The sequence below is a fragment of the Cydia pomonella genome, chromosome 11, assembly GCF_033807575.1.
Source record: "Cydia pomonella isolate Wapato2018A chromosome 11, ilCydPomo1, whole genome shotgun sequence".
NCBI classification, from domain to species: Eukaryota; Metazoa; Arthropoda; class Insecta; order Lepidoptera; family Tortricidae; genus Cydia; species Cydia pomonella.
In genome coordinates, this window is record NC_084713.1 from 21143843 (window position 1) to 21164412 (window position 20570).

The window sequence follows — 20570 nt, forward strand, 5'->3', positions numbered from 1 at the left end:
TTTGGATCGACTAAGTATACAATATACTATTATTTTAAACATATTTATATTCTATCGTTAAGTATATAAATGAGGCGAAGTGTAACTGGAAACATTTTTCTTGAAAATGATCCGAACAAATAACACTTTTCTCGCTCGTAAACCAGTTAGGACCTCTACCTGTAGCATCTATCCATTTTTCTTGAATACTGGGATTTTTCGGGAAACTGAAAAAAATTGCAATCATGAACATATTTGATTATACCAAGTCCAGTTATTCGAATCGTTGCTAAGAACCTGAATAAAATATACTTATAGGTATAAACTATAATGTTATAAATAAATTGTACTTAATTAAATCAGTTTATTTTTGGCTTACCTATTCGATTTTTAATCCAAATTAATAAGTATTAAATTAAACATTAGGTGCATATAAAATAAATGTGATGTTTTACTTGAAAAATAATTACTTTCATACACACTATATCCAAACATTTTTATCGATAACGCTCAAAGATCAATTATATGCACGAGCACCACTCTACTTCGCGGCGTCAATGAAGGGAGCGGTTGGCGGTCGTACCAAGAAACAATAATGCCCCTGTGAATATCGTTAGCGGTTTAATGCATTGCGCCGTTGCTAAGGACACTACAAATAGTTTTCCATGCCAAAGCGTCAATGTAGAATGCATAGTCAAATTGCCACGCGTTTGTATGACAACATGGTCCGACTCAGAAAAATCATATGTCACCGGATTTATTTGTTAAAATGTGTGGTTTTATTGACTAATACGTGAAAAAAAATGTACTCACATGTGGTATGTAACTCCATGATCCTTATAGTTTTTGGATGCACTCCTATTTCGACACAAAATAACGCTATAAATCGGCATTTCAATAAAATTGACGCGCACATTGTTCAATGACAGCTAATTTGCTACTGTCTTACGGCGGGCCGGTATGGCCACGATGTGGCCATGTCGCGGCGACACGCGCCACGCCTCCGTCAGCCATCTAGTACTTTCTATGATCTGAGAGAGACGCGGATTACAATCAATTGGTTGATCCTTCACATTTTCGCTTGTCTCTGCTGTAGTGAAAAGGCAGCCTACCTGAGGCCGTAGTCAAGAAAACAATCGTTTATCGACAAACCCCAATCGAAAAGTAAAAAAAAATAGACCGCGATGACCAGAGCCCGTAATTTTCACGCCATTGACGTAATTACGTAGATAGATAAATTGAATACTCTTTATTGGCACACCTAAAAGAAAAGACTGGACGCCGTCCTGTTGGTCATCCTAAATATCGTTGGGCGGATAGAGTGGAGGCAGATCTCCGTGAGCTCGGCGTCAGCGATAGCTGGCGAGAATCCGCTCTGGACCGAGCAAGCCAATCTTCAAATTTTCTCTTTTAACGTATGTATTATTTATTAATCTATTAAAATCTATTATTTTATTATTTAGTCCAGTGACAATAAAATGAAAGTCAGTTAGACGTTTCTGTACCTGCTCTTCTCGCCAATCTGCAAGATCACCATTGGTTCTGAAAAGTTTATACTGCAATATATATTTATTTTCTTTTTGTCTGAAATAATATTAAAATTAGGTACTTTGATACTTTCTTATGTTAAAGGTAAAAGCTTCACTTTCCTAATTAAAAAAGTTTTTGCGCCCATTTGGCTTATTAATAATTCATTAGCTGCAAGCGATTTTTAAAGATCTAATAAAGAAAATGGTTAATCTTTACTGAAAAATGCCCGCTAAACAGACAACTTTTTTTTTGAATATATAAAAAGGAGGTAGGTATTATATAAGAATGCAATCCAAAATAAGCATGCACAGCGATAAAATTACAACGAGCAATAACTATCCTAAAATTATATTAAAGAAAAAAAAACTAAAACTACACTAAATTACAGAAGGACATCAATAAATTTAACATGTCAAATTGCTTAATATTATTGTGGACTATGAAGGCCGATAACCCATACAACCTGCCTCCCGAATACGGCCAGCCGTGAGTCGAAAATGTCAATTTCTCATTCTCTATTTTTGAATGCCAAATCACGACACATTCTGACGATTGGATTGTAAAAAGAGATATTATTGAGATAGATTGTAGAAAATTGTGACATTAAATCGTTGATTGAGTTTCGGATTGGCATAAAGCGTAACCATTAGTATTAACTTAGATATTGATGAATTAACCTAGGTAGATATGCGTTTGTATAATATTAGAAATAACGTTGATAAGCGAATATGACATTTAATTATTAAAATTAAATTATGACTACTTATAAAATAAAACGAATTCGTAGCTTTTGGTGTCGAGACACTTGGTCCGTGGGGCAAAGGTGCGCGTGGGCTCCACAGGGAGCTTGGAAAGCGATTGAGGGAGGCAACGGGAGACCCTCGCGCAAAGGCTTGCCGTCGCGATACAGCGCGGGAATGCTGCCTGCGTGATGAAGATGCCAGCGTGCCAAGAGGCCAGGGTCTGTTTTAGGTATCTTTATTTTTTCTAGGTAGGTTTAGTTTTAGTAGTTTTATTTTATAAGTAGTCATAATTTAATTTTATTCAAAATGTATCCTTTTTTCATCATAAATAAATTTAATTTATTGTAAACTGTTAGATCAAAATATAACTTTTTAATTATTAGCTTCTTATCATATTGTAAAGATGTTAAATTAGATATGCATGAATTTATAAGTACTATAGTATATAAGTAGGTAATTAGGTACCTCATAAGTACTAACATTATGCGCCCTACCCGGGTGTCATGTACTGACTACATCCAACTAACATCTTCTGTAATGCACATGACTTTTAATGTTGAATAAATGAAATGAAATGAAAATAGAGAGAGAAGAAGGGATAGTAAGCTAGGCGAGTCAAGAATTGCAAACAATTTCGTTAAAACGGATAAAAATATGGATGAATGTGTAGAAGCAAATGTCGTGTCTGACAGAGACCTAAAGAGCTTGGCCGAGGACCGCGAAAACTGGCGTCTACTCCACCGACACGAGCCATGCTCTTAAATGATGATGAATGTGTAGAAACTGAAACAGAATCACGATAGAGTCAGACCAAGCGAAGTTGGCAGCGATGTTGATAACCCAGACTGTCTCTCTCTCTCCGCCTAGCCTTATCCCATCATTTGGGGTCGGCTCTCCTAGTCCTTCTTCGCCAGGACGCTCTGTCCTGGGTTGTCCTAGATGTGACGTTTGCATCGTTCATGTTCCTTTCTATAGTAGCTATCCATGTTTGGAGGGGTCTTCCTCTTCCTCTCTTTGGCGCCGGAAACATTTCGAGTACTTGTCGGGTCATGTGTTCAGGTGGACGACGCATTACATGCCCGTACCATCTAAGTCGACCTTCCACTAGCTTCTCTTGGATTGATTTTACCCTGAAGCTCCCACGGATGAGGGTATTTCGGATGCGATCTAGAGGATTGTGCAACCCAAGGATAACCCAGACTGTGCAAGTGTTAAGTAAACTTCATAATTTCATAGAAGTTTGACGCTTAAAATAACACTTGCACTGTCTTGGCTGTCGAAATAGCTGCCAACTTATCATGGTCTGACTTTAGTTACTTCAAAAGAACAAATGAAACATACAAAGCCGGAAAAGTATTCCAAAATACTATTAGAAGTATTAGAACAAATTAAATTATTTTTCTGAAAATATTTTAATTTGTTTTTATTTCAAGTAGAAACACTACTATAGATAGATAGATAGATAGATAATAGTTTATTCATCACACATGGTAATAGGTACATTTAAAATATACATCATGTACATAATATCTATACTACTAACAAGTGCGACTAGTCAGGCATTTTTAAACTAAAGTGCATGCATGTCATAAATTGTAAAAAAATCATATAAATTATAAACTGAAATAAATCTCGTATACTAAGAAAAAGTGACCGTTGCCTCCGTGCCCCAGGCTGGAATCGAACCAGCGTCCTCTGCTATCGCGGCAGGTGCCTGAGCCACTCGGCCACCGGAGTCACGGCGGCATTGGTCGAATTTTTCCAAGCATATGCATTTCTTACTGAAGGCTTACGGCACTTTCACGATGGCAGAGGACGCTGGTTCGAATGCAGCCTGAGGCACTGGAGGCCTTGGTCACTTTTATAACATTTATTTCAGTTTATATTCCAAAATACTGCCTAAGAATGGAACGTTACTAGATACCGAAAGAACTATACTTACTTTGGACCCGGGTATGTCCTTAAACTACGTCCAAAAGAGTGGTATGGGCACTGGGAATGTCATCTCGCTTAGTGTGGTAGGGCACAGCACAGCGGATGTCATTCCAGATCTAGAGTAGAGCCCAAGTGGGGAAGTACCTCCACCTTACAGAAAACGTTCGGCGGTAAACCACCTTATTTCAAAACAAACTCAAATCGTAAAATAATAATGGCTATTATTGCTTAATCTCCTTTCTTTCCACACATGCAACAAATCGTACCTAATTAACCTGGTACACGATCCATCTTCGTTTCATTTAAAATTTAAGAGCCGTGATGCGAAAACAGATGGAGATTACAAAAACAGGGCTTAATACGGCTGCAAGATTAATCAGAGAGAGCGAATAAATCAAGTCGCGCGACGATACGAGCGACATATTAGTCGCGGCGACATACGGGTGTGGAAAAACGCTGCAATTTTTTGTAATATATGTAATTAATTTTATAATGTATAGGGGCTTACTGGCCTATTCTTCTGACATAACGCTGAAAACATACAGATGGGAGACATAAACCATTTAATTAAAAAAAGTGCCAAGCTTGGTCTAACCTAACCTCGATATCCGACACAAAAGCAGCCGATTCAACGGAGCCAAGCCGTTTTGTCGCCTAAATAGTGTCTAGTTGTAATTTTATAAAATGTATATGTATGTTAGTCTGTAAGGTATTTGTAATATGGTCCTTGTTGTCTGAATCAAATTTTTAAATAAATAAATACGACCTGGACTCATTTCGTGGCAACTGGCGGGAGCATGCACAAAGCCGTGACGAGTGGCGGAAAACAGGGGAGGCCTTTGCCCAGCAGGGGAACACAATGTAGGCTATTAAAAAATATATATATATATATCTATATAACCATGACGAAGGCATACTTAAAAATAAATATTTTTATTTTGACACTTCTCTTTACAATGGAGTCTCCGACCTGGTCAAGTCTCCCGGACTACCTCTCCCTATTAACTGCTATCATCCAACAAATTTTCATTCGGAGAAAAACCTAAAACCTTTCTTTCGCCGTGTTTTGCTTGCTGTTCCTCGACATCGGATGGCAGCTGACATTCACCAGGCTAATTTATACATCTTGCTCAACAACTTTATAGCATGGAAAGTTATTGGTCGTAAAAATCTGTTGGTATTCAACGTCAACTTGGCGTTATTTTTCTGCGACTGCAGAGATTCCGTCCAAAATTCTTCTTCGTATGTTCACATAAACATAAGAGTAGGCCAATAATGAATGAGCCACGCTAAAAGGACTCTTTATCAGACCTTTCCTGAACCTCCAAACATCGTAATGAGTGTACACAACTAATTGCTGTTTGTCGTTTTTCTTCAACAAATTATGACGCCATTAGGACGACTGTTTTGAAAGGAGGGTGTCTGAAGTATTAAGAGCTTGTACATTGGTGTCTGGATAATACATATTATTATAGCACTGTTAGATCCTGTGGTTAGATCAGATACTTAGTACTACTGAAATTTTTATTTAAGTTGTCGAATAAGACACCATCATTTTCCTCGCCTTGTCCTGGCATTTTGCCACGGCTCATGGGAGCCTGGGGTCCGCTTGACAACTAATCCCCAGAATTGGCGTAGACACTAGTTTTACGAAAGCGTCTGCCATCTGACCTTCCAACCCAGAAGGTATTCAGGCCTTATTGGAATTAGTCCGGTTTCCTCACGAAGTTTTCCTTCACCGAGAAGCGACTGGTATCAAATTACATTTCGTACAAAAGTTCCGAAAAACTCATTAGTACCTCCGGATTGCAAGTCGCACGCTTTACCGCCACCAGCGCTCCTAGTTGTTGTATAAGACGTTGTATATTAATTATCTCTCCTTTTAAGTACTTTTTTGTTTGTTTCAGAGTAATTCTGGAGGATCCTGTTGAATTCGGTGAGTTCTTGGTATACCGACCAGTCCTCCCGCTGTTACTGCTACCGTATTTTCATCCCTCGTTTCTCACCCTTAGGGAATAAATTCCGGGATGAAACTGATCCTATATAGTATATTAGTTTATACAGGATGTTTTTTTTTGTCACCTGCAATACTTTACGGGGTGAATATATAGGTCATACTGAGCAACTTTTACTACCAATCCCGAAATAACGTAAAAATACTTTGATACAATTTGTTGTATAACAAACTGTTTCAAAATATTTTTAATAATGTTATTATGCAGAGAGCAACCTGGGGATTACGTCCTTCCGTCGCTACGTGGCCTATCCTCTTAACTAGAATTTGTTACATGCGTCATCTTCCCTATTATGGCGCATGGCGACAAGCCGGGCTGACCGAGGCACGCTTGGACCCCGTCCAATGCCGTGTTATGGAGATGAGTTATTAACATAGGAGTTTAGGTAGTGTTGGCAGGAACTCGAGTCTTTTGAGTCTTTTATTATTTTCATATTTATTTTATCATTGTCTTTGATATAATTCGTTACACGCGTCATCTTCCATATTATGGCGAATGGCGACAAGCCGGACTGACCGCGGCACGCTTGGACCCCGTCCAATGCCGTGTTATGGAGATGAGTTATTAACATAGGGGTTTAGGTAGTGTTGGCAGGAACTCAAGTCTTTTGAGTCTTTTATTATTTTCATATTTATTTTATCATTGACTTCGATAGAATTCGTTACACACGTCATCTTCCATATTATGGCGAATGGCGACAAGCCGGGCTGACCGCGGCACGCTTGGACCCCGTGCAATGCCGTGTTACGGAGATGAGTTATTAACATAGGGGTTTAGGTAGTGTTGGCAGGAACTTGAGTCTTTTGAGTCTTTTATTATTTTCATATTTATTTTATCACTGACTTCGATAGAATTCGTTACACCCGTCATCTTCCATATTATGGCGAATGGCGACAAGCCGGGCTGACCGCGGCACGCTTGGACCCCGTCCAATGCCGTGTTATGGAGATGAGTTATTATTATTAACAAGGGGTTTAGGCAGTGTTGGCAGGAACTCGAGTCTTTTGAGTCTTTTATTATTTTCATATTTATTTATAAATAGCAGTTAAGAAAATAGGCGTTATTGTATGATTTCTGTGGGTTCACATAAATTTTACATGAAGACAATTGCATTTTGATTTTTTTGTAAATAATTTGAGTGTTAATTGAAAAGGACTTAAGCCTCTACAAAAGACTCGAGTCTCTAATAAGTTAAAAATGTCTTTGAGTATGAAAACCTGAGTCGAGTCTGAAAAACTGAGTCGAGTTTTAAAGCAGAGGACTAAAAGGACTCGAGTCTTAACCAACACTAGAGTTAACTAGGCAAATGCTTTCACACCGGAGATTAAACGACAGTTAAGCTACCTAGCCTAGTTTTCGTGTATACTCGTGTGTTTATTCGTGTGATGAGCATGGATCTTTGTTCCTGAGTCATGGGTGTTTTCTATGTATTTAAGTATTTATAAATACTTATATATTATATATATCGTTGTCTAAGTACCCTCAACACAAGCCTTACTCGTATTGAGCTTACTGTGGGACTTAGTCAATTTGTGTAATAATGTCCTATAATATTTATTTTATTTTTATTTATTTATACTAGCTACCTAACGGCCCGATTCGAAAAATGATTAAGACACGTTTAAGATCTTTAACCTTTGGTATGCTTAGGAGCAGATTTGCTCCATATATATTCAACCAATTTCAACTTAAACATGAAGATGTCATGATTGCTAAATAAATTGCAAATTTTTGACAGGCGCATACGAAAGGTTAAAAGATCGATAACTAAACGACCTGTCAAAATTGTCGTTTATTTCGATTCCGCTGCGCTCTAATCCCAATAAGATCTATCTATGATATTTCTAACGTCAAAGTGACCTGATTCTGTCAATTATACGACATACAAACGATATCTAAATGAGAACTTATCTAAACCAGAACTTATCATTATCGTATCTCATTCTTCGAATCGGGCCGCTAGTCAAACTAGCTAAGTAGTATACAGTGTGTAAATCCAATACGGTGAATAAATTAAACCCGGCACTTATACAAGGTACCACGTATTCCTGGAAAAAAAATACAAATTTAAGTAAATTCCGCCGATTTTTTTTGTTTTTCTTTTTACTTTTTTGTTTTTATACGTAATAAGTACATGTTGAAAATTTTATAGATTAATATGAATTGGTACCTTTTTTTTATGATTTTTTCCTAAAAACTAGTCTATATAAAGTGTTCCTTGTCACTTTGGTATCTGTCAATAAGGACGTCTAGACTAGGTCCCATAGTGGCGACATCGCCGTCAAAAAGGCGTTATGCACTAAAACACAACAAAAAAAACAACGGGTTGCACTTCGGGAGTGCCGGTAGAAGTGAAAACTTGAATAAGTATTGACGTTTGTGCATTTTTGATATTTTGAAATGGTTAGGGAATAATTTTGCACGAATCGCTTTAATTATCAGAATAAAATTGGTCTCATTTATGTGGTTAAATACAATGTTCATTAAAGTCACGTGTCCGTCTTACGAATTTTCAATCTGACGAATATGTCGGTCACGTGACCTGTCGCGAGTTTAACATTTTTTCCCCATCGCTAAAGAACTTTTATTTATTTATTTAAACTTTATTGCACACATAAAGAAAAATGTACAAATGGCGAACTTAATGCTAAAAGGCATTCTCTACCAGTCAACCATTGGGTCAAACAGAGACATTTGTGTATGTTGGTGCAGGAACAAATAATAAGGAAAAAATTAAACATAAAGTCAAATAATATTAAAAATAGTTAAATACTACTACTTATATAATGTATAAAAGATAGACTAATATATATAATACGGGTGTGTAATGTTTTTAATAATAACAATTTGCGTAATTTCATTTTTCATAATTTGAATTGCATAATTTTGATATGCAGAAATTATGATTTGGTATAAAAACAAATACAATAAAAACGAATTGCATAATTTCGAAAGTAATTATAGTTTAGTAGCATAGTAATGTATTTGCATAACAGGCAACCAGTATAATGTTCACTCTGTATACTATTTTATACTCAGAACCGTTTTTATTCATGAAAACCAACAGCATAATGTTGAAGGTGTGGTTTCACAATCAAACCACGGCAAATCGTTCATAAACTTTATTTGATTGAGTTTGCTGAAAGTTTAACAACACTGAATTACTAATTAATAAAAAAACTTAAACATTATATTTGCATGGAACATAATCGATTTTTCTAATCGTCAAACTTACCTACATCCGTACTTTACGTCTGTCGACATATATCATTTTACCGCAAAGCAGCGGCCAGTGTGAGTTGGAACCTCTGTGGTTCCTAAGGGATTCAGATAAACTTCATATAAACGCCTAGTGAAAATGAACAAGCAAAAATACAATTTCCGAGACATATGGTTCTGCCCATATGGTCGCAGTTCTACCTAACACTCCTCCTCGCTGCGCTCGTCGTCGTACCTAACGGCGACCAGCTTTAAAGTTGAAAAGGTAGATTGTTGTATAATTTAATAGTTTGATTGACACCAAGTATATCATAGAACACTATGTCACCATTCGTTAAAATTTAGTACTATATTTTAATTATTATACGAAATGTATGTTATAACAAGTAAAATTATTCCTAAGGATTGTTATGAAGAATGTTTTTATGATTATAGAGCATTCTGTCATTAAATTAGTATGACTAACAACTTTATATTTTTTGTTTTTATACATAATGTTTATTATGAGTTTCAATAGTAGTTAAATGAAATTATGCTAAAAGTTTGTATTAAAATTGAACGGCTCCCATATAATACATGATGGTGAACCTTATTTAAGTTCTTCTGACAGAAGATGCTTGCGAAGTAGTCGTTTGAAAACGGGTTTGCTTGGGGCTTGTCGAATAAAATAAATAAATAAAATAAAATAAAATAAAATTCATTTATTTCGGACAATAAGGAATCCATATACCTATACAGCTTATAACTAAATTACAATAATAAAAATTGAAAAAATTCAAAATTTAAAATTTAAAATTAAGAATAAAGAGAGGGAGGGAATTCTAGAGACGGATTGCCTCAACGGCGAAAGAGTTAGACATAAAACCAGTACGGTGAGAAGAAATCGAGAGTTTGAGAGAACGGGAGGAACGGAGTTCACATCCTGGACGGGGGGTGATGAAAGTGAATTTACGTTTAAGATAACCAGGAGAGGAAGGCTCGAACAAAATGGAGAATAAAATACTCAGGATTCTAAGGGACCTACGACGACGGATGGAGAGCCAATTTAGCTTACGGCGATAAAAAGAAACATGGTCGTATTTGCGAAGTCCGAAAATGAAACATGCCATTATTCATAAGACGGTCTAGCTTATTGAGGTACTCCTGAGAGATATTAGACGTGCACGCGTCTTTTCACTTCAAAAACGATTTTTTTTATTAGTATTAACTCTGAAAATAGGCGAATAAAAAAACTTTATATTTTTACATTTTTATCTCTAAATAGCATCCGAAATATACTATTAAAATCTTTTCGTTTCCTCGCGTGCACCGTGTAGAATTCATTTATCCGTGTAATCATTAATTAAGGTGATTTTTTCAGTTACTTACACTTCATTATGACTTCGCAGTTAATTTTTGATTTACCGAGCAGCAATGTACTGCCAACATTACGAGACAACAGGGCAATACGAGATACGAGTTTTTTTACAGTAACTGTCAACAAACGTTGAATAAAATGGTATAAGAGCCCTGCCCTCTACCATTTAAATGTTGCCTATGTTGACCTTGGTCGTAAAATAGCAGCCATTTTCAAATCGCCACATAGCATTCAAACACGCCATTTTCTCTGACAACACGCTATTATACAGAACCCACCCAACCCTTTCCACAAAAGGACGAAATTCAATACAAAACGACTGTCACTTACGACCTTTTGTTCCGATGAAAAGGTCCCTAATGGCTAAACGTATTAAGGTTCTTTCAATCCGTTTTCATCCTTTCTGTGCACAGGAAGTGTCGACAATAATAACCACTTTGTATTGTATTGATGTTTTTGATGTGGCTTTCAGCTTTATTTGAAAATTTAAATTAAATTGTGATTATTCAGGCTCGTGTAACCTATAAGGAACGATTTTTATTCAAACGAATAAAAATATACTCTATTCCTTGCAGTGTATAAAGTTCAAATTTCAGTGGCAAATTTTGGATTTTTCATTTGTATAGGCACGGCTGGGCCTTAGGAGGTTAAGGTGACGTTCGGATACCAACTGCAGCTGTATTACCTTTGCCACATTATTACTGCTTACTGTTGCTATACCGTAGAATAGAATAGAATAGAATAATTTATTCGCAAGAATATGTATGTACAAAGGTGTCCTTATAAATAGTGAGTAACAAATTCAGCTATTTGGCATGCAAATTTTAGGAATAAGTATCGAAAGCGTTAAAATTATTTACAAGTCCAGATACTCCTTAACAGAGTAGAAACAATGTTCCTGAAGCCATCTCGTTAATTTTGTCTTAAATTATAAGTTCTACTCGTATTCGTAGATACATGAGTAAGCAGCAGACTTTATTTAGGCTCCAATAAATATAATGACAGTTTATTATTCAAGTAGGCATATGACAATGGGCTTATGAACGTCAAATAAAGCTACACCGGCTCTAACCCTACACCTCTGACCCGAGAACATTTAAATCCCCTCTCGATTGGAGACGGGTATCCCAATTTGGGACAGGCAAGAAACTCGGCGGGACACATCTTTTCAAAACATTACATCTTTAATAAAATTAACATGCATTAAATAAGAAAAAATACAATTAAAATTACTATGGAATATTCAAACACGTGTGCTTTTCTTTTGACAAGGTGTATGTTACGGCAACCAAGAAAATTTACTCAATTTCATGGTAGATGGCGCTGCTCTGCACACATCGCGCGATACGAATTCCCAGCGAGTCCAGCGACCTATATAAGCGGCGGCGGCGGATTGTCAAGCTTTTTATTTTTGCAATACCCTTTACCACATTAACATGTGCGTTATATAATAATATAAGGTTTGTTGTAAATGGCGTCTCAATTATTTCACAAATATGAGTAACTAGAGTGTACAGTGTACTTGTATATATGTAAACGCATTTTTTGTCAAGAATATTTTAAACTCAGGACTCTGAATCTATTATGAGTATTTTATGTAAACTTCAGCCGCTGCCTGTACCATTATGCACCCCTTGGTTTTTCAATTTGGAAGGATTTATTCTTTATTCCTACATACCGTTACGAAAACTCTCATGTATATTTATTGCTGGTTAAAGTTACTTCGCAATAGGGTAAAGTAACAGCGTAAAATTCGATTTATTCCTGTATGAAAAGCTGGCCAAGAGCATGTGTGGCTATGCTCAGTGTAGGCTTCCGTAGTTACCCGTCTTAAAATGGACTTTTTGCATAAAATTGTTCTTGAAGCCCCATATTCGTTTTGAATGACGGAACCAACGACAGCAAAAAAACAAAAATCATCCCCACTTCTCGTATGACAGACACCCTTTATATATATATATATATAATGATCCCGGAGCAAAGCCGTGGACGGACAGACGAATATGGCGAATCTATAATGAAAGCCTAAAAAGGAAAAATTATACCTATTAGAAGATGTTGCAAGATCGCAATTGGTTATAGATAACAATCCCTAGGTTATAAATGTGAAAGTTACTCTGTCTGTTCGTCTGTTACCTCTGAACTGAAATTTAGAAGAAGCTAGTAGATCATAATTAAAAATTAATGCATTGATCGCATTTGACGTTTTAAAAATAGGATTCCGTTGTCTCGAATTTGACATCTGTCACCAGCTGTTAAATAAACGGACGGACGGATGTGTTTCATATCCGACAGGATCCATAGAGGTGTCGTTACGTCATCTTTCATGTATTTTAACAACAGCCTTCGAATTGAAAAGTTGGAATAAAACATACAAATTAAAATGTTGAAAATCAAGTGGACTCAACTTTTTTTTTAGTCCAAGTATTAGATTATTTAATCCAAGTAGGTACGTCAGCAATAACGGGAGTTAATAGGGTTGTCTCCAATTTTTAGAAACGCTTGTATTACTTTCTATATTAACTAAAAGTTGCCCTAAAATTCAACTTTTATACTAAAAACGCCATTAAATATGTTAAATTAACAAAATATATTTTGACAGATGCTTTCGCGCCCAAAACGCTCTTTGAAAATTGTGTGACGTCACAGTTTACGGTTTCACACATAACTACATACACACGTAGAAGATACGAACTGTCAACTGACATTTGTCATTTGTTGTTTATCGCCTGTCAACAGTGTCAATCCGAGAGTTGTGACGTCATCAGAATCTTCAATGACGTTTCGAGTTTGGTCACGTGACGTGTGCCAAAAGATATTTTAAATTCAATATTTACAAAAATATGGTCATTACAGGTTCCCTAAAAGTAGTTTAACATGTTCTTATAATCCAAAAGAATTTACTGGGATACAATTCTGCCCTAAGATTTGTAGATGGAAACAACCCTATTGTTTTATTGCCATATTGTAAAAGACCCATTAGAGATAGCATTCATGGAATCACTTTATTTTTCGCCTACTCTAATTATAACTAAGATTTACTTAACAAGAACTAATTGACATTAACTGGATTTAATTTTGTTTAGTTGTAACTAATTATAAACGCCCTTTATTATTCAAAAAATCCCGGCCAAGTGCGAGTTGGACTTGTGCACGACGGGTTCCGTACCATTACCTATAAAAACGGTACATAAATCATGTCTGTTGTATGGGAGCCCCATTAAATATTATTTTATTCTGTTTTTTAGTATTTGTTGTTATAGCGGTAACAGAAATACATCATCTGTGAAAATTTCAACTGTCTAATTATCACGGATAATGAGATACAGCCTGGTGATAGGCGGACAGATAGACAGACAGACAGACGGAGACGGACGGCGGAGTCTTAGTAATAGGGTTCCGTTTTACCCTTTGAGTACGGAACCGTAAAAATATTATAGGTAACACACGTAAATCTAAGCAGTAACCATTCATTAATTTTCTTTTTATGCATCATTAGAGATTTGATTTCACCTGTGATACAATTATTGTAGTTTATGTGACTGCTGCATAATGAAATTCATTAAAATACGAGTGTGGGTTTATGAAATGAGTTTCATAAAAGGATCACACGAGTATTTTAATGCCTAAATATGTACAGTCACATACACTGCTTTATCTACATTAATATCATGAGCTTCAACAAAACAAAGTAATTTTATACTTAAACAGTTAAACACTAATTAACGTCCCCCCCCCCCCCCGTAATGCACCCCTAGCTCGCGCATGTCACGCATCCGTTGATTTTTTTATTCAGAGACAAACTAGAGTCGGGGTCGTCAGGCATATCGTTCGTTATCAAGTAACATGCGAAATTTGACAAAATTGTTTGCAACTGACACATCAGTTCGAATAAAACTGTAGAGTTAGAGCCGGTGTAACTTTATTTGAAGTTCATAAGCGCATTGTAATATGCCTACTTGAATAATAAACTATCTTTATATTTACTATTTCTATTTCTATTTTCTTTTTTCTTTATTTAGAAACAAACAGTCTCTTATATTGATAAATTGTTACAATATAGGGTAATAGACTTATAGACCTACAGTTTCCTTAAATATAGTATGAAAACCATATAACCTAAATATATATAATTACTAAACTAAACCTGAAATTCTAAGTTGCCAAATTGAAGTTACAAATAATGCTCGTACATCCTAACAAAAATAAAAACAAAGATGAAGTACATTGCAATAACACTAATAACAAACAATAATTGTAATTAAATTAAAGTTAACTATCTAATTTAAGTCCATTAATACATTTCAATGTATATGTATATGTCAATGTATATGTTGTGTTTATATTTACGTCCTAAACAAAGCAACTAAACAAACTCACTCTTAAGCATTGCGTAACGAAACTGGAACTAGCTATATTTTAGGTAGTAGAGGTACTCATAGTAATAAAAATATTTATAGCATGGTGTTCTAAATAGGTTAAATTAATTTTAAAATAGGACTGACTCTAGCAGGATCCATGTTGAATTTTATATTATAACCGCTTTACCATGGTTGGCCTTTAATAAATGATATACTTAATGCCGAGTTTCTTACCGGTCCCATATTGGGATACCCTCCTCCAGGAGGGATTTAAATCTTCTCGGGTCAGAGGTGTAGGGTTAGAGCCGGTGTAGCTTTATTTGACGTTCATAAGCGCATTGTAATATGCCTACTTGAATGATAAATATCTTTACTATATCTTTATCGATATGAAATGAATTTTAATATCTAAACTTGCGACTCTTGCGACACAGACATTAAATTATAATCGGTCACTCATATGTCGCGGAGAGCTGCACTGCCCGCAGTTTGCGTCGGTCCGCCAACGGTCCCGTTGATGCTTCTCGGTATGGAATGAATGATTTATTTGCATATGAATATTTGTATGTGGAGTGAAACATATCGAGCAATTTTCGACTAAAATACGTGAGTGATCCGTTTTAATATATTTGTTATGATATTAAATTCAATCCATTCAATTCCATAAAAATGATCAATAGAATTTGGCTATTGCTTCAGTGCATTAATAATATTACAATTCGAAACCATATTAATTATTCACAACAAGCTATCACGAAAATTGGAATACACGTATGTATTTTACAAATATTGAAACACGAATACGTCAGGTAATTGAATTCCAGGCTCGCTGCCAAATTACTGTATAAATTATGATAAAACCGTCGTACGTATCGTATTGTAGATATACGACGTAGGTACCTAATTATAATAATTATTATCAAACCGCAGGGCAGCTTGTGGCGAGCTGTTGGGGACGATCCCACGGACCCGACGAAGCCGGTCAGGGTCTCCGTCTTCGCAGGACTCCCAGCTCTGGCTTGACTTCATTAGCCGTCCAGAGAGGAGTCGTTAGAGCTATATGCTGGGTGGAAGTAAAACATGCATAAGACGCGAGTTGGCACAGTGGCTGTTATCAGCCACTGGGTAGAAAGCGGCGCACACCTCTCGACACCCCTGAGCCGCTCACACCGATGTTGCTCTTGGTCGTCTTCACGACGGCAATTTCAGGAGCCTATCTAGTGGGCGGCGAGTCACCGCCTGCCTCGATAACATTGTTATGGCAGGTGTCTGGACGTCTTTGCAACAACCCACTCTCATTGTTCGTCTAAATTTCAATTCATAGCCCGTTATACTGTTCACTTTTTCTACAATAGCCCCAATGCCTGCTGCGACCGGTTTATGGGTGTCTATTGTTGCGCCTGTGAACGGTTTCCAGCAGGAGTTCTACATGACATTAAAGTTCTATAAGGGGCCTCTACGTGTTGGATCTACATCCCCAGTATCCCCACGCAAGCCTATCAAAAAAACCGGGATTTATAGGCCCGTGAAATCCAAGGAGATAATCCGGCCTTCTTTGGCGTCGGCGGCTGGGGTTGGTGGCCTTGTCACTCAATTTTTATCTTGGTGACGAGGTAGCCATACCTTATGCTGCGGATGCTTGGACGGTATGGTCGGCTCTCAACCCGGGTACGCCCGTGCCAGACAGACTGGGCCGCCAGCGCTCATGGGATGATATAGGGGTGATACGTGCGTTCGATGGCTTGATGGAGAATGCAGCGGGTGTGGATAGGGCGAGGCTCAACGCCGTGTCGAGGCTGGAGTCTGGGGCTTGGCTTCAGGCGCTTCCTTCTCCGCATTTAGGTACCCTCCTTGATAATGACTCGATGCGGGTGGCCGTGGCTCTTCGCCTGGGCTGTGAACCTCATGTATGCATCTGCGGCTCTATGGTAATGCTAAGCTATCTCGAAGTAATAATAGTTATTTGTTTTACAAGGGTAAAGTTGTTTGATCACGCGTGCTAATATTGATACCCGAGCAAGCGAAAAATTCTAAAATCGAACCACTTAAATAAACTTTGCCTTCGAGTGAAACATAAAATTTTTCACCACACCAACGTGAGGAAAATACTAACTATTAAATACCAAAAAAATGAAACCAAATCAAATCCAAATGAACGTAATAAAAAAAATATCATTCAAAATCATAATTTAAAAGTCAATTCTACCAGCTTACTTGAGGAAACAATTCAAAATTAGCATCTGATTATTTTTCCCCACATGTGGATAAAATGAAACTTTCTCATTAGTTTTTGAACAATCTAGAGGGCCTTTACCAGTTGGTGTGGTGAAAAGCATTTTTTTCTTCTTAGTTATACAATGAGTACTATTTTTTTCTTCTTAGTTATACAATGAGTACTATTTTTTTCTTCTTAGTTATACAATGAGTACTATTTCGCATGCACCAAATAGCGTGATCTTCAAAGTCGTACCAAAACCTCAAAAGTATAACAAGTTATTAAATTTGAACCGGACGCCCGATACCGTTGCAGACTGTACTGAAAACAAGCAAAGTACATTAGTTAACAGGCTTGACATGCAATTTGCTGATCAAAGGAAACCTTGGGTTCGGCTTGTTTCCCAAAGGCCTACGTAGGTTTTGCAGAAATACGGTTTCAAACCTGACAAAGTATTTTACAAAATTGGCGTGATTTTTGAATAGAAGTACCGTTGGGATTTAGACAGCACAGATTGGAGCAGTCTAAATCGAAATGGCACATTTAATTTGGATAAAGGTAGTTTAAAATACTAGCTCTCAATGTAACTGTTTCTTGTGATGTTATATACATTACATAGTTTTATATACTTTTTCCTACTCCTCTACTGTTATCTGTCATTTATGCATTCATTAACACGAATATAAGAACATACATAAAAGATTTCAAGAAAAGTCTATATTGTCTATTCCTCATAAAAGCTCTTGTGCTTTTATAAGCTATAATGTTACTGCGATTAATGGCTACCAACCTAACAAAACCAAAACGAATACAGTTTTAAACTAAGTGCATTGATGCCAACTTACAAAATATTCATTTGGTTGCATAGTAAAAATAATTACTTCATAAGTCAGAAACACGCATGTGACACCCGTAATATAGCAACACCCATAGACTACGAAGACCGCTTAGCGTTGCTTGTTAGTCTCCGTAGGCTACGGTGGCCAAAATTGAGAAAAAACTGTCCAAAAAATTAATTTAGCAAGTAGCAAGTACCAGGCAGGGCCTCATGAGTTACGAGGAGGTGTCGCCGACCGGCCGGCCGCGGCCCGGAGCGGGCCGGGCGCATAACAAGGTATGCTCGCGCGTCTTGGCTATATACTTTTGCTGTAATTTGTTTACCTAAATTAAGATTTATTTTTGTTGACTCGTAGGAAAAATATTGTATGCAACGTTGTATAAGTAGGTCAAAAAATTCTCGTGGCGTATTCCTTTACAATGTTCGCCTACGCCTTCGGCTCCGGCCGGGTAACTCACGCCACTCGCCTTTTTTGACCCTTCTTATACAACTGTTGCATAAAATACTATAAATACATACATCGTCGGGTGAGAATACGTTTGTGCCATACGCCACATGGGTTTGTAGGTAAGCGAAAAGAAGCAAAAAAATGTTTTTTTTCGAAAACTTTTATATTTAGGAAATATTTAAATTATTTATCATTTAGGCACGTATGTTTACTATGATTAATACTTTACAAATATTTTGAATATAGTGGTAATCATGAAATAAAAGCATTTCTATTATTGCCATATCCGTTTTTGATGAGTAAATGTTAAACGTACAATGTATGACATGAGGACATTGTCACAAAATTTTGGATATCTCGAAATTTTTCTGATAATTTTCTATTAACAGAGTGTAAATTATCCTATAGTGAAATGCGGATATGGCACAAAATTTTTGTTTTTTTTTTTTAAACCGATTAGTGTCAATTATAGCATAGGTACCGACTTTTTGTTATTTTAGGAATCACTAAAAACGATTTTGCTCAAAAATGGATATGGCATAAACGTATTCTCAACCGAAGCCATAGGTAGCCCAAAACTTCATTCGCGTAGAAGTGAGAGCTCCTACTATCCCATCCCACTTAATGGACTTGCCGGCCTTCAAGATGGGAGTACACCTTTGGTATCCATGGACGACAGTAATTGTTTACTATCTGTCTGCTCATTTGCCTCCAATATCAATCATAAAAAATAAAGCGGGAGACATAGATACCATCTTCAATGTTCACAGTACGTTTTTTTTACACTACGTCGGTGGCAAACAAGCATACGGCCCGCCTGATGGTAAGCTGCCTACGCCTGCAACTCCAGAGGAGTTACGTGCGCGTTGCCGACCCTAACCCCCTCCCGCCCCTCGTTGAGCTCTGGCAACCTTACTCACCGGCAGAAACACTCTATAAGTAGGGTCTAGTGTTATTTGGCTGCGATTTTCTGTAAGGTGGAGTTACTTCCCCAGTTGGGCTCTGCTCTAGATCTGGAATGACATCCGCTGTTCTGTGCCCTACCACACAGAGAGAGATGACATTCACAATGCCCATACCTCTCTTGTGGACGTAGTTTAAGGACGTACCCGGGTCCGTACGTAGCTGTGTCTTGATTTGATAGCCTGCTTTTAAAGTGTAAATTAAATTTCTCCCCGTGACCAAAAAGGCGTATCTAAACGTAAACCATACTAACATACAGCTTTTTGGAATTGACAGAATTGCATAAGGTTAAAGGGATAGTTTCGATTTTTGTCGACGTCTGCCGGGCCGGCACGATTCCAATCAGGGGTCGGAATTAGCAAATTTGAAAAGGCACGTGCATGGTTTTCTAATTAGGAGGAAAGGATCGACTTTGCGAGGATCATCTGGGGTTTTGGTTTGATTCTTCGTTTTGGTTTCAAAGTTGTGTCCATAGCAAAAGTACTTGGAGAAGATTAAATGCATTTTTTATACTAGGAACATATTGTTGTAGGAACAGATTGCGGCCCTCAATGCGATGGACCGACCAAGTGAAAGCTCTCACCGGATCACCTCTGAATCTGTGCGCGCGGCAGGCAATAAATAGAGAAGCATGGCGGGAAACAGCGAAAAAAGCCGTACAACGACCGCAATGACCACGACTACTCTGACAAGAGTATACGACTAAGAAGAAGATATTGTTGTACTTATTTAAGTCATTTGTTATTGAGACAGCGGGGCCTTGGGGTTCAGAGGCTCGCTCCTTTTTCAGGGAGTTGGGGCGTCGCCTGCGAGAGAGGGGCTGCGATCCTCGCTCTGGGTCGTATCTGGTTCAACAGGTCTCCATTGCGGTACAGCGAGGAAACGCAGCGGGAATAATGGGGACCTTTGAGCCAGGTACGATCCAGGGGGGATTATTTTAGATTCAGTTGTATAGTTTGTAGATGTT

At 37.3% G+C, this 20570-nt stretch overlaps 1 protein-coding gene across 2 annotated transcripts in view; it reads left to right on the plus strand.

The window, feature by feature from the left end:
- Positions 1-20570, plus strand: part of LOC133522492 (uncharacterized) — a 440383-nt gene that overhangs the window by 225731 nt on the left and 194082 nt on the right. For both annotated transcript variants that reach the window (XR_009800064.1, XM_061857844.1), the window contains exon 4: positions 6095-6123. The gene's annotated coding sequence lies outside the window, so the exon portion shown is untranslated. The remainder of the gene's footprint in view (positions 1-6094; positions 6124-20570) is intronic.